This window comes from Mya arenaria, chromosome 5, assembly GCF_026914265.1.
Source record: "Mya arenaria isolate MELC-2E11 chromosome 5, ASM2691426v1".
Taxonomy (NCBI): Eukaryota; Metazoa; Mollusca; class Bivalvia; order Myida; family Myidae; genus Mya; species Mya arenaria.
Genome location: NC_069126.1, coordinates 76,870,565 through 76,885,100, shown reverse-complemented (window position 1 = coordinate 76,885,100; position 14,536 = coordinate 76,870,565).

Below are 14,536 nucleotides of genomic sequence, written 5' to 3'. Positions count from 1 at the left end.
GGAGTTGTTAAAATATCAGTGTAATTTCACGTGCAAGTAGCCATTCCCTTTAGAATATATAGGAAAAATATCTGATTGACTCTAACCTATTGTTTGCATTATATTGAAAATAATTGAAAATGATAGATCCGTTTGGTAAGGTGGAAGACTTATCTCTAATTCACTTACACATATGAGATGCTTAACCTTTATGTTTCTGGAAACAGTTCGTAATGCAAATATGTACTCATAAACTTCCGAAATCCCAATATATCGGTAAGATATCCTATCAAACATATACGTAACTTAAAAAAATACAAACAGGTCGGGAAGGTAACTCAGAGGTAGAGTGTCCCTCGTACGACCAAGAGGTCCAGGTTTCGATCCACGGTTAAGGAACGTTCTTTCTTGTGGCCACTCACATGGACACCCCGTAATGGGTGGCGAATGTTGCACAGCTTAATTTGTAGCCAACACAACACATTGTTGTGAAGGCCGATTCATTAAAAACTTAATTGGCAAAGGCATTGAAATTAACCGAAAAAATACGTTTTGATGTCACTTGTCTAATAGCCAGTTACTGTAAAAATTAAAGGGACTTTTTATAGTTCCCGACGATATGTTACTAAATGACATGTGGCGTGTATAGTGTATAGTGTATAGTGTATTGTCATCACCTCTGGCATTATGGGCCCATCGCCGTAAAAACAAAACAATCAAACTTTATACACAACAACAAGTCAAGTCACAATAAAGTCGTAGGCAAAATATTTTTATTCTATTTATTCAACTTTTTTTCGAATATTCGAATACCGATTTTGACATTCGAATACCAAAAGTTTGATCGAATATTTGAATATTTGTTTGCATCCCTAATAAAACTATACAATGCACGCGCCATGCTGCACGTGACTTATCTGGCATATAATATTTTCAGTACGATCAAATTCACCGGAAACTTCGGCCTTATATAAAGTTTCAGATTAGTTTGTTTGAAAAAGCTATATATATATAGTAACGAATGTTAGAATCGGTTTATCACTTGACACAATCTTAATCACAATTAAAATGTCCCTCGGTTAAGCAATAATGCAGTTTATAGGCTCGGGTAGATCTATTTAGACTCAAATACCGACTGACTGAAAGTACATACATTTTTGTAAAACTACTGCAGACTTCAGTCTTAAACAATCAGTGAAATAAGTGGCCACTCATGAGTTACAAAAGTAGTAAACCCACAAATAATTACTTGGTGTGTGATAGTGTGGGGTGGCATAGAGGTGACATGTGTGATTGTTTATTCCGTGACAACGACTTACTAACTCGCTCCCACGCTTGACTGTGTTGTTGCCAAGATCTACTAACTCGCTCCCACGACTTACTAACGCGCTTACTCACTCCAAAGACTTTCTAACTCGTTCCCACGACTTACCGACTCGCTCCCACGACTTTCTAACTCGCTCCCAAGACTTTCTAACTCGTTCAAGGAACGTTTCATATCAAAGAATGAATGAAAGACGTCCAGGAGAACCCTTATAAAGGACTTTTTAAACATGTCACATGAAAACACAATGACAGTTTAGACAGCTGGTTTAGTGTTATTGTTGTCCATTAAAAAGGCTTAAATCATGATCATCAACTCGCGGAGTTTTTAAGTGTATGTGCCAATCTGTGAATTAGGCAACGGTAGCAAGAGAACACTTTGTATACAGTATGTCATTGAATATTCAGAGGTTGAAGTATTCCTGTAAGGTCGTCGATATCTTTTCAAACGAAACACACACAACAACTCCATCCAAAAGTTGAAAACTTCTAGTATATTTTTTTCTTCCGTCAGAACCATACAATACAGTCAAAACTACACTGTTTAACTGTGAATACTATTGAATATGGATTTCTCGAAGATGATTAAAAATAACAAGTTTTCTTCATCATAGAATTTAGGTTAGCAATTGGTTTTCTGTGGACACCTGTGATATCGGTTCTGTGAATACCGCCTCCTCCTCCAAGCCTGCAGGTATATAAGCCGCTATCGGGAAACGCTCTGTAGCAAAAACCAGTCCTGATATTGCCGTTTTAACATGGTCTGAAATAAGCCGCGCCGTTAAAAAGTCGAAACCTGTAGGAGCGAGTTTTTTTTCGATATCAAAGCTTTAAAAGAGGACTTCCCAGAATTAAAGGTAAGCTTTACTTTAGCAATTTTACTTTATTTTATTTTTTGTAATATACTTAAATTATTAATGATATTTTATTCACATGTCTATTTTCCCTGTCATTAAACTTAACACAATTTAGTCTCAATTGTTTTGTTTTTTTATTGTGAAATAACTCATATATACATGTACAAGTTAATGGTTTATCATCTATAATAATAGGCCAATCTAAACTTTTATCTTTCAGAAGTTAAATACAAGAATATCTTTACCATATAAAATAACTAAAAAAAACTTGTCGTTTAAATATTTTTTAATATTTGTTCATAGAGGGATGTGTGTGTAGCAGGACCTAATTATAATTCATCAACAGACCGTCTTTAAATACCCAGGTTGTCTTTATGAATAACTTGATATATATATTAAATATAAAATAGTTCAATTTCATAATCTTAATTTTACTTATTGATAGAGGATAAAGTCTGTGAATGATGAAATATGGAATTTTTATCAGTGGAATAATAACGGTTGAAATATGAATTAGATATTTTTACAGCAAACTAAGGAGTGAAACAATCAGCTTTAGGAACTACTAGAAAATTAGTTGTAGGTACTTCCCCTAGATCAAATCCTAATATCTCACTTTTGAACCTGTTAATTTTGCAAAAAATAAAAAAAATGATATTAAAAAGTTGAATATGTTTAAATCAAGATTTAATTGTAAATAAACATAACAAAACGTTTATTAGAAAAATGGTTATCCTGATTTTCAAACATTTCTTAGAGCTGATTACTCGAACATTTGCTTACGTACAATACGAATTACAGACAAAAACAACTGCACGAACATAAATTCGATGGTTTATCATGTATCTTATATCTTCTGAAACTTTATGCCTTTGTAAAACGAACTTCCTGGCAAATTTACGCAATAACCTTTGCCCCACCACGCCTCGAAAAAGGCCAACAACAGAACAACGAAGACTGGTATACATCTATTCATCTTGAAGTGAATCAGCCAGATCTCTGATAGTCAGTGTGTGTATACCACGTGATAAATTACGTCATATATGCTATGTAGGATGGCAACATTTTGCTTTAAATGAAGACTGAAATCAAAGATAACTTTTCTTTTACTACACCGTTTCAATTGAAACAAATGCCAGTCTATGTCGCTTAAAGAGCCACGCCTTCGTTTTACTATCGGATTTTGATAAGGTAATTAATATAATCAGACACTTCGACAAACTTGTTTCCAAAATAATGTTTTGACAGTGCTCCTTCAGATGGCCGTATTGCGAAAAGGTTTGTCGAAGTGTTTTAAGAAACTAAACTCTGGTAAAAGACCTAAAGCGGGGCTCCGTAAGCGGCGTAGACTGCACTTTGTTTTATTTAAAATGGTGAAGATATAGGAAAGTTATCTTTGTTTAAAGTCTTCATTCAAAGCGAAATATTGCCTTCTGACGTAGCATTTATGACGCAATTTATTACGTGGTATACAAACACTGATAGTGAGGGGCTATTGAATAACCACGTATCATGAAACAAACTCTTACACTTAGGAAGTGTTTTAATCAAATGGAAATCGCCATTTGTTTTGCTAACACGTTCGACCGGTGTGATTTGGTCTTGTATTAATGCCGTGCGCAATTTGACAAAAAATGAATATCATGCATAAACGGTAATTATTTGGAACATTTCATCATTTATTTGAATTATTTTTTGTTCTTTCTTACGATTAAGACCATATTCTTTCTACCGATCATTGATATCAGCACATACCAACAGAAGAGTTATAGAGGGCAAGGTTAATATCAATAGCTGTACACTTTTGATCAGACCAATTTGTTTTGTTCCTAGATTCAAACTGACAAAGGAGAGCATGCATGTATAAAACGTTTGTTTTGTATACAACACGTGATAGTATGATATAATTGAAAGTTTGTCATAATATTATGGAACGTTTGTAACAAGTTTAATTTGTCACACAGTTTTTTTTTTCATTTATAAAAGTGTCTTTCAGTGCAGATGCCAAAAGGTGGTTGAACTATTTTAGCACACATTTAGGTGGTTAAACCAAAATAAAATTACCACGAAGGCTCTTGTACAGCAAAGGAGTTGTCAGGAAATTAAAATACCACATTTAAATAATGTTAAAGCAGAAACCATTGCAAAAATATGTGTTTTTGGAACTTAATCGTCATAAAAAGTATCAAATTCTCGCTTCCCACAGTTGTTAACAACAGACTGGCCGAGGGTTTTCCTTCAATAACTTTTTTATTCCGTAACCTAGACGCATGAAATAAAAAGCCGAGTGAGGCATAGTAATTGTAGAGCCGAATGCGCGTCATGATATTTTTGAAATATATACTTTATACCACTAACCAGGCGAAAACAGGTTCCAAAAATCCTATTTCGTCATGGTTTCGCCGCCATCTTGCATATCAAGCTCCAAAACCTCACTTAAACCCTTGCAGATTCGGAATACGTGTACCCCCTGGTCATCAGCGATCAAATCTTTGCGCGAAGAGAGTCCATAGGAAGCAGAGTAGCAAATGTATTCAAAAAAGGGCTATTAAAAATACAAGTAAAACTACGAAAATAAGCATAAACTTTTCTTTTATAGTGTAAGAACGCATTCCATTTCACTCGTTGTCATAGGAAAATATATACCAGATAATTGCTAGGTTTTATTACTACCTTCCCTTGCAGTTACTGGACCCAGAATATTAGGAAACACAGTTCTATGTACGCCAAAATGGAAAGAAAGTATTAATTTTTCATGAAGTCAAACTATATTGAAAAGTGGGTTCTATCGAAAGTATTTTAAAGGATTTAGATTAAAGCTTATTGGTTTAGATAGAATATAAGCTATGATAGTGGCGATTATATTAAATATATAGAGTCTTTCAATAGTTATTTAAACTATCCCCACGCAAGTCATTACGACTCCCAAATAAGGTGGTACATGTATTACTATATACTGTTTATCATTAAAGGGACTCGCTCTTGTTTTTGGACCATCAAAAAATATCCCGGTAATGTATCTAAAACACTTATTGTCTCATTAATGTTCTCAGTGATATTGAAATAACCAAAAAAGGAAAGTATAAAATAGGAAGACTTAAGTGTGGTGTCAAGTCAAGAAAACATTGCGATAATGTCAATCAACCAATCTCACTACAACAAACGCTGAATCTCGTTAGTAACGGTATTCAAAACTGTGGTATTCAAAGACAATATTTGAGCAAATATTAACATTTGTTGAAGGGTCCCAGCCGTCAGCATCTTACTTCTTACACTCCAAGCAATTTGCCACATTTTATTTAGTAATATTTTTTCAAACCTTAAGCGAGTCCCTTTAAAAGAGCGACAGTCTTAAAAGATTAAGTTAAAGTAACTGCTTCTTTATAGAAAAGTATAGTGCTCTACAAAGAAACTCTCTATGTTTATAGTATGTGTGAACTGCATAAAAAGCGTGAAATATATAGTAGACAAATAGCATTCTTGTTTAATGTGTAATAACAACGTTTCAAATTTTCATTTTTGATATCTTTATTACCCGGACATACTGATACAAATAAAATGAGGTCAGGCTTTAATATAGTAGTATGAGGTGAAAAGGAATAATTATTTTTGATCCCATAATGATAATTTTCCCTAGAGTGTTTGCAAGATATGCAATTTACTTCTATATTGTTAAAATCAAGTGTGCAAATGTGCTTGATATCGACCATGTTATTCGAGAAATTATTCCATAGAAGCTAAAGTTAGAGAACTTCTTTTTCTACCAGTGGAAAATTGGCAAGACGTAGCAAAATAAAGATGTCGGAAATAAATCCATATTACATGGCCAAAAAATAACTACCTAATGGTAGAAATACCTTTAAAACAAAGTTGAATACAAACTACATTTACAGCCAATGGAAATGCAGAAAGGCAAGCATTAAGTATTAGGCTTACTCATTAAGAATTTCAACTTTCGCGGATGTTTAAAGGCCTGCCTATTGCCACTCATCCGATACACACTCCCTGCGTCAGATTTTGCGTTGACAATGTGTAAGCCAATGAGTGAGATGACCTGAAGTAGCACTTTAATGATTCAAAAGGCTCATTCGCTTCGCTTACTGCGCCCATAATCTTAATCATTAAAATATTACTTCATACCAACTTACTACTGTGAAGCGCAATATAAACTTAAAAAACCGACACACCGCTTCCGCTTGGGTACAATGAGTGAATATGTTTACTAGAAGCACATGACTATTTCCATCATCAAATACCAACAGTAAAATGCAGGAAAATGAAACATACCAATTCATATTTCATATTTGAAACCATTATGCCCTTTCAAAATAAAGGTATTGTCTTGTTTGGCGAAACCACGAGTGAGAATATAGTTTTCTATGATCACAATTGAAATCTTAAACAATCGTACAACACTGAAATGAAGAAAGTGTCTGTTTCTTGTATGCCCTTTTTCGGAGTTTTATTGGTATTTCTTTTCTAAATACCCCTTTCTTAAAAGAGTGTTTGCTACGCCGCTACCTGTGGGACGCCCCTCATGAAAAGTTATAATTGATGACGTAGCTGTTATTTTCTATTTCCGGTTCGTGGATAAAAAGTTCTCGTTAGAGTTGTTTATTTCAGTTGATTGTATACCCGTTTTTTTGTTCAGAAATTTAATAAACATACATCAGTGAACTTTTTTAATCCATATATATTCCAAATGTAACCAGTTATGCATGATTGATTTCAGGATTGCATTTTTAAATTAAACAGGGCATAAATACCTGACCAAAAAAATACGCCGCCATTTACTGAATAAAACAAATAAAAGTTCGGACGTGTTATCAAACGATTGCGGATTATCATTGTATTTAAAAATTGTCTAAGCTTAGAGTTTGGTTAATGATACATGTCAGAGACCAGCCTGATTCGCTTGAGGACGGGTTATTTTCCACAAAAAGAGTGAAGATCACGTAAGATTGTTGAAGTGTGGGAGGGGTAAAAAGACAACTTCTAATTATTGGGTTAATTTCCAGGGAAGTATTAAAACAAAGTCAAACAGTACAACAAGATATTTGATAAATAATATAACATCGAACTTATGCTTAAGGTGTTGTTTTCGTCTGTACTTTGTTTTGTACGAAAGCAATTAATGGAATATTCGAAAGCTTCAACGTTCAAAAAAAAGAGCAGGATTACCATTTTTATTTTTGGTAGCATTTTCTGGTTCAAAGGTGATGTCAAATTTTGGATCAGTAAGTACAAGTTACTACAATGGATTTTAAAAGTAGTTCTTAAAGTTGATATTTTAACTTCTTGGTTTGCTTTTCGATGATAAATGGAGTTTAATCAGTGAAAAACGAAAACAGTTAAAATAACACTTTGATATTTTCACTAATGTTATTTCAATTTTAAAACTCCATATTTCATCGAGAAACATGAAAGAAATATTTGTTCCGCAAAGTTCCAATATTGCACTATTTGTTGGTATGGTGGCCATAACGCGTGCGCGTCTGTTCAAATTCCACACTAAGTTACAATAGTGTTATTGCTTGCGCATATATCAGCCCATCATTACGTAGGAAGCAAGCTGTGTCCTTGTTGGACATCACATAACCTACTCCTCAAACAGTTCATAAGTACAATGGGTTATCGCCGACCTTTATATCATTGACAACATGCAAACTAATTCTGACGTTAGGGGATGGTAAAGTAAGAATAGTTTGAACCTAGTATTTATTTTAATTATTAAACACCGCTGTTGCAGCGTCAAATGACGTCGTAAATTAATTAAATAACGAATGTCTATGTTCTGACATCTAATAACAATGCAATTTATGTATGATCTAAAAAATCTACGACTGAGGTGCTGCAGAATCTTATAGGGAAAGAACATTCAATTACGGCATGAATTCACAGTGACACGTCTAATAGTAGAACAATGTGTTCATTGCTCTCAAACATGGCAAAGCAGGATAAAGCATAATTGAGCATTATTGGGAAATACATATTGCCATAAACTACATTTATAACTTATAAAATGGAATTGTTAGAATTCTACTCTCCAGATGAAGACAATAGAATCCTCGGCTAACGCCGCAGTAAATATTGCTTCCGCTGGTGAATTCACATCAACTTTGATAGATTGTATAATAGTTGATGACATCCATAGCTGTGAAGAAAAAATAGGCAATTCTCAACAATATTGTTTGTAAAATATGACTGACAGACAAATTTAGTAGTAATATTGTACGCGTAATAGCGAATGCCGATATTTTAATATAGATGTAATACCTTTTATACCATGGGTAAAAATGTTAATGTGACTATTGCATATATTCCTTGCATATTGCGAGAAAAGCATGACCAGTTCACAGGAATTAAAATAAACTTTAGTAATTATGTCATTGCAAGGTCATTCGAACTAATACTTTCTTGGTCCAGGTGGTATATTCGAATTATGCTCCCGATTGTATGGCGTTACTTACTGAAAAATAAAAAGTGAATTGGTGATGGTTTCACAATTTCATGGTCACTAACCCAGAAATAAAGTGCGACCTGCTTGACTTTCATAAACAAATGAGATACAGAGTTGTATCCCCATTAGCATTGTCACTCCATTGTCACCATGGATAAGAAATTAGATTTATTTCAACATAAAATGTACAATTTACATGGCAATTTTACAATTAAGACATACAGGTGTTAAACAAACTGTATGAGTTAATACAGCCATGTCAATCAACATTACATGATAAGGATATCACAAAAAAGAGTTTAAATAAAACTCTTATTTCCATTGTGGTCCTTAAAATATAGTATTGTGTGACATAGGAAGACTTAAAACAAAAAATAATTAATTATCACAGTGTGGTTATCAAGGAAAGACATTGAATTGCATAAATAAATAAATTAAATAGCTAAAATAAAGAAACAATATGCGGCGTTAACAAAACATTGTAAATAGAGTGACTAAGTAACAATATTAACTAAAGCTTTATCAGATAAAAATATATGGATATCACAGATGAATATTGCCATGAAAAAACTGACCTGTAAAACTAACTATGTAATTGAAATATCTATCTTTATGCATGACAGTTTAAAAAATTATAAGAAATAAATGAACTTATAGTAAAATTGCATTAAAAGAAGAGCAAATACAGTAATTAAATCGAACTTAAAAGGTGTTCCTTGACCTTGCTTTTAAAGGAAGAAATAGATTTGGCATCCCTCACATCCTGTGGTAAACTGTTCCAAAGGTTACAACCATTAAAAGCAAAAGATTTGCCACCAAAGCCTTTGACCTTAGGAATTGCAAACATCTTGCATTCCGACATTAAATTATTTGTACCATCGACCTTAACTCTGAACCTGGTAGGATATTTATGAACTTCATTGATGGGGGTAAACTGTTCCCTTAAATAGAAAGGGGAAAGTTTGGAGTTGATTTTATATACATGACATAATGTTATTTGATTCATTCTACCTACAACTGGCAACCACTGTAAACGTGAAAAATGCTCTTTACCAATATGTGACCTAGGTTGTAAGTTCAACACAAATCTCATTAACTTATTTTGTGTGACTTGCAATTTATTCTTTAAATCTTGTGTCAAACTGTTATACCAAGCAGATGATGCATAGTCAAAGTGACATTGTATAAGAGAGGTAACCAGAAGTTTCTTTGTATGTAGGGTGAGGAATTTACTTTTACGGTACAGAAAATTTAGCCTTGCATTTGATTTTCTAATAAGAGACCTTGCCATAGACTCAAAGGACAAGTGTTGATCAATGGTTACTCCAAGATATTTAACTGAAGTCGTTGATTCAATAGGTTGGCCATTACATTGAATATCAAGTTTGGACTGGGATTTCAACCGTTGTTGGGACCCAAATAGAATAGACTCTGTCTTTCCAAGATGCAGGGAAAGTTTATTGCAGATGAGCCGCTGACTAACAATATTCAGGTCATTACTTAACAGGTTTTCTATTTCCATTTTACTTTTACCTGACACAAGAATTGCTGAGTCTTCTGCATAAAGGAGTAACTTATTTTCGACAACAGCAGGCATGTCATTTACATAGATAAGAAAAAGAAGTGGCCCTAAAATTGACCCTTGGGGCACACCACAGGAAATAGTTGTTGAGGAGGAGTATTTACCAGAAATTTCAACTAACTTACTTCTATCAGACAAGTAGGAGGTAAACCAGTTAATAGACATTTCATTGAGACCCATCGCTTTTAGTTTATTCAATAAAATAGAGTGATTTACTGTATCGAAAGCCTTCTGCAGATCTATGAGGACCATGCCAACATAGTGTCCCTTGTCCATCTGAAAGCGAATATAATCTGTGAGATTAATCAGACAGGTATCAGTTGAAAATCCTTGTCTAAATCCAGACTGATACTCGTATAATAAACTATTTTGGACTAGGTATTCTTCTAATTGATTATAGATAACCCGCTCGAAAACTTTAGAGACAATGCTCAAGATTGAGACAGGGCGATAATTTCCAACATCAGTCTTATCATTCTTTTTGTACAACGGGACTACACGAGCAGACGTAAGATCATCAGGGACCTCACCCTGTATTACGGAAAGGTTAACTATGTGAGATATGGGGCCAGCAATTATTGAAGCCGAGTCCTGAACAAAACGAGAGGGTATGCCATCTAGGCCTGTAGCCTTTTTAGGACTGAGACTATTCAAGTATTTATATACTTTCTTCTCTGTAGTAATTGAGAATGAAAAACTGTTGGGTTTAACCCCTTTCGAAGAATAAAAATTCGATACAAAACTTGAACCAAACCTGTTGACAGTAGCTGGCAATTTGCTCACAAGTTTATCGGCAACAGAGGTGTAGAATGAATTGAATTGTTCTGCCACCTTAAGTTTGTCAAATCAAATGTTGCCATCGATATTTAAGCCAATGTTATTTGAACACTGCGTATTTTTACCAGGCAGACCTAAGTTTTCCAAGCTTTTCCACAGAGACTTAGAGTCATTTTTATTGCTTTCAAGTGAAGATTTAAAAAAGTTCCTTTTCGCATTCATAATTAAATAGCTGGCCTTGTTTCTCAGAGACTTAAAATGGTTAAAATTTTCATCAGTTCTACAGTTTCTAAAATTATAGAAAGATTTATCTCGAGCCTTAATACATTCCAAGATGTCAGAATCAATCCACTCTTCAGTTCTTTGTTTTAAGCGTACTTCTTTTACAAGGGCAATAGAGTCCAATGTAGAGACAAACATATTTTTAAAATTATTCCAAGCAATATTAATATCATCACAAAATAAAACTGGTGACCAATCTAATCCCAAGAGAGATTGCTGAAAACTTTCTTTTGAGTAGTTTTTTAAGGAACGAATTTTAACATTGTTGTGTTTGCCAAAGAATTCATGAGAAACTTTTCTGGTGCAAAATGTCAGCATGTGGTCACTTACAGAAAAGTCTATTACACCACTTAGTGAAATTTTCTTCGGATCTGATACTAGAATCAAATCAATCGTTGTAGACGATTTTGCAGTTATCCTTGTAAAATCAGTTATCACTTGTTTTAGACTAAACATATCGCACACAGATTTTAATTTGTTGAGAAGTGGACATCTAGCACTAGAAGACATGTCTGTATTAAAATCACCTAAAATAATAGTCTCAGGTGTATGAGTGGGGTAATGTTAGGGTATGAGTGGAGAGTCAATGTGAATTTCGTCCAATGTTAGCAATAAAGGGCCCATAACTCGTGCGTTAATAGTGCTATCTGGCTGTTGGTAAAACGTATTTTAGATATTATGCCGTTAAACAGTGTTACTCATTTAAGTAAATATCAAGGGATATAACTCCAGACTTAATATTGTTTTCTGGTTGTTGATTGAACTCCATCGAGCAAGGTAACAGTGATGATAAGAAATGCATAAGTTAAAGAATGGACAAAGTGAAGTTGGTAAAATGCCGACAAAAAAAGGACTTACCTCTGGAGTGAAATTATGCCAATCTGACTATTTATCAAACTCTTGTAGCCAAGGTTAGTTAATGATGGTAAAGAACAGCCTTGGTGGAACTCGAGTTAACTGGAACATGAGTTAACTTTACGAAAAACCTACTTCGATTTACTTGCAAATTGATTGCACATCAGTTATTCAGTGTCATAAAAACGTAACATAAAGGGTTATATTAAAAGGCAAATAATACAAATGTTGAAGTGACTATTCAGAGTGACTTGCGGTTCTCTCTCTCTCTCTCTCTCTCTCTCTCTCTCTCTCTCTCTCTCTCTCTCTCTTAGCACATGACGCTGAATTAAAGCATAGTCATACCATATCAGGCCATGGGCGACTTTAATTTTTTCATGTTTTAAAGATGAATGGTTTGTGATTCAAAAATCTCGCAAAAAATATATATTGTTTGGAGTCGTGAAAATCTTGAAATCAGTGTAATTTCGCGTGCCAATCGGTCTATTCTCTATAGAATATATAGGAAATTAATTTGATTATCTCCAACCTATTATTGGCATCGTATTGGACATAGATCAAAATGATAGATGCGTCTGTTAAGTTGTAAGTCATACCATCTATTCATTTAAAATATTGAATTACATAATAAATAGACAGAGATTATTATGAAATATTTAACCTTTATGTTTCTGAAAACAAACAGATGTGAAATTAAAACCAATATTGGTATTAATGCAAATGTCTATCCATAAATATAGCAAATCCATAGTATATCCACAAGATACCCAAACTAACATATACACTGCACTGGAAACAACATATACAAGCTCGGCAGCCTTATACCAACTGTTGCCTTGTGCAATGGCATGGTGTTCAAATACCAAACAGGATCAATGCCACGTAATACAGCACACAGTGAACGAAAACCAAGGAGATCATTGAGGATTACATACAAATTGATCACATACCAAGTCGTTCATTTAAGGAATGAATTGCGGGGTTGATGTCATTATCGGTGTATGAACGCAATTGGGGTGGTCTAAGTGTGTGGAGTCCGAAGGACTCCACGCGTACTTTGACCAGCACAATTGCGTTCATATCCCCGATAATGACATCAACCCCGCAATTCATTCCTTATATTTACACTTATAGTTCATTATTTTGTTAAAAAAACATTAAAAAAATATTTCATTTAATTTTGGATTACTTTTCAGTAATCCTTTCTGACCCATTCTGTAAATAAGACGACCCGACTGCTACCGGAAACATTTTTTTCAAACGACGTCACAATAACGCGGGAAAAGATCAACCACTTGAAATCACTTTTTAACGTAAAATTGAAACTCTTTGGGCAACAAAACGTTTAAAATATAATAACTTAGCACTTTCTAAAATGGTGATTTATATTTTACGGGACCTGCTGACACAATACAAACAATAACAAGATCAATAGTTTTCATGTATATTGTTTTGCGATGAATTGCGATCCGAACATATCCGAAGATGTTGCGTTCATCGATTGATGAACGCAATTGCCGAAAGGCAATTCATTTAAGGAATGTAAGTTGAGGTGTAAATATTGAGGGTTAAACACACATTGAAGGAAAACCAACCAGTTCAATTTGGGTTAAAAACACATTGCGTGAGTTTATCTAAGATTTAAAACATATTTGGCCGATTGTTCATATTTTTTTAAAGTAAACAACGTTGTTAATTTTCAAAATTGTATTTCTTTTAAAGCTGCACTCTCACAGATTGAACGTTTTGACAACTTTTTTTTATTTTTTTATCTTGGAAAAAGCAATTTTTTGCGTAAATATCTGCAAGCCAATGATAAGATTGCTGACAAAAAATCAAATCGCAGATTGTCATATTTCCATTCGAAAATTAATGTTTTATGGCTTAAACCGCTACTAACGGTTTAAGAAAATAACAAAAAAATATGCGATCTTATTTTTTGTCAGCAGTCTTATATTACTGGTTTCAATGGACTTCCGCAAAAATTAGCTTGTTCCAAGACAAAAAATAAATAACTTGTCAAAAAGTTCAATCTATGAGAGTGCAGCTTTAAAGCTTACAGCTTTTCGCATAAATATTTGGAAGGGAAACACGTATGATCGGCACTATTCCTATCAATATTTCACACAACAGTTTTAGCTGTACTTGTTTTAGTGAAATATATTTATTAACTCATCATAAATTGTTTCACTATTAACAGTAAACAACGATATCGTTTAGTTTATTGGGGGTTAAACAAACATTGAGCGAAAATCAAGAAGGTCATTGCAGGTAACACCGGTGATCGATGCTCAAAGTAAAACTGGTCCCAAAACTTATAAATGAAAGCGAAATAAAGCCTTATCGGAATGAGAGACGCTAATATTTGAGATTCAAGATGATTTCCATGGCTTCACAAGTTTACATCGTTTGTTCGATGAC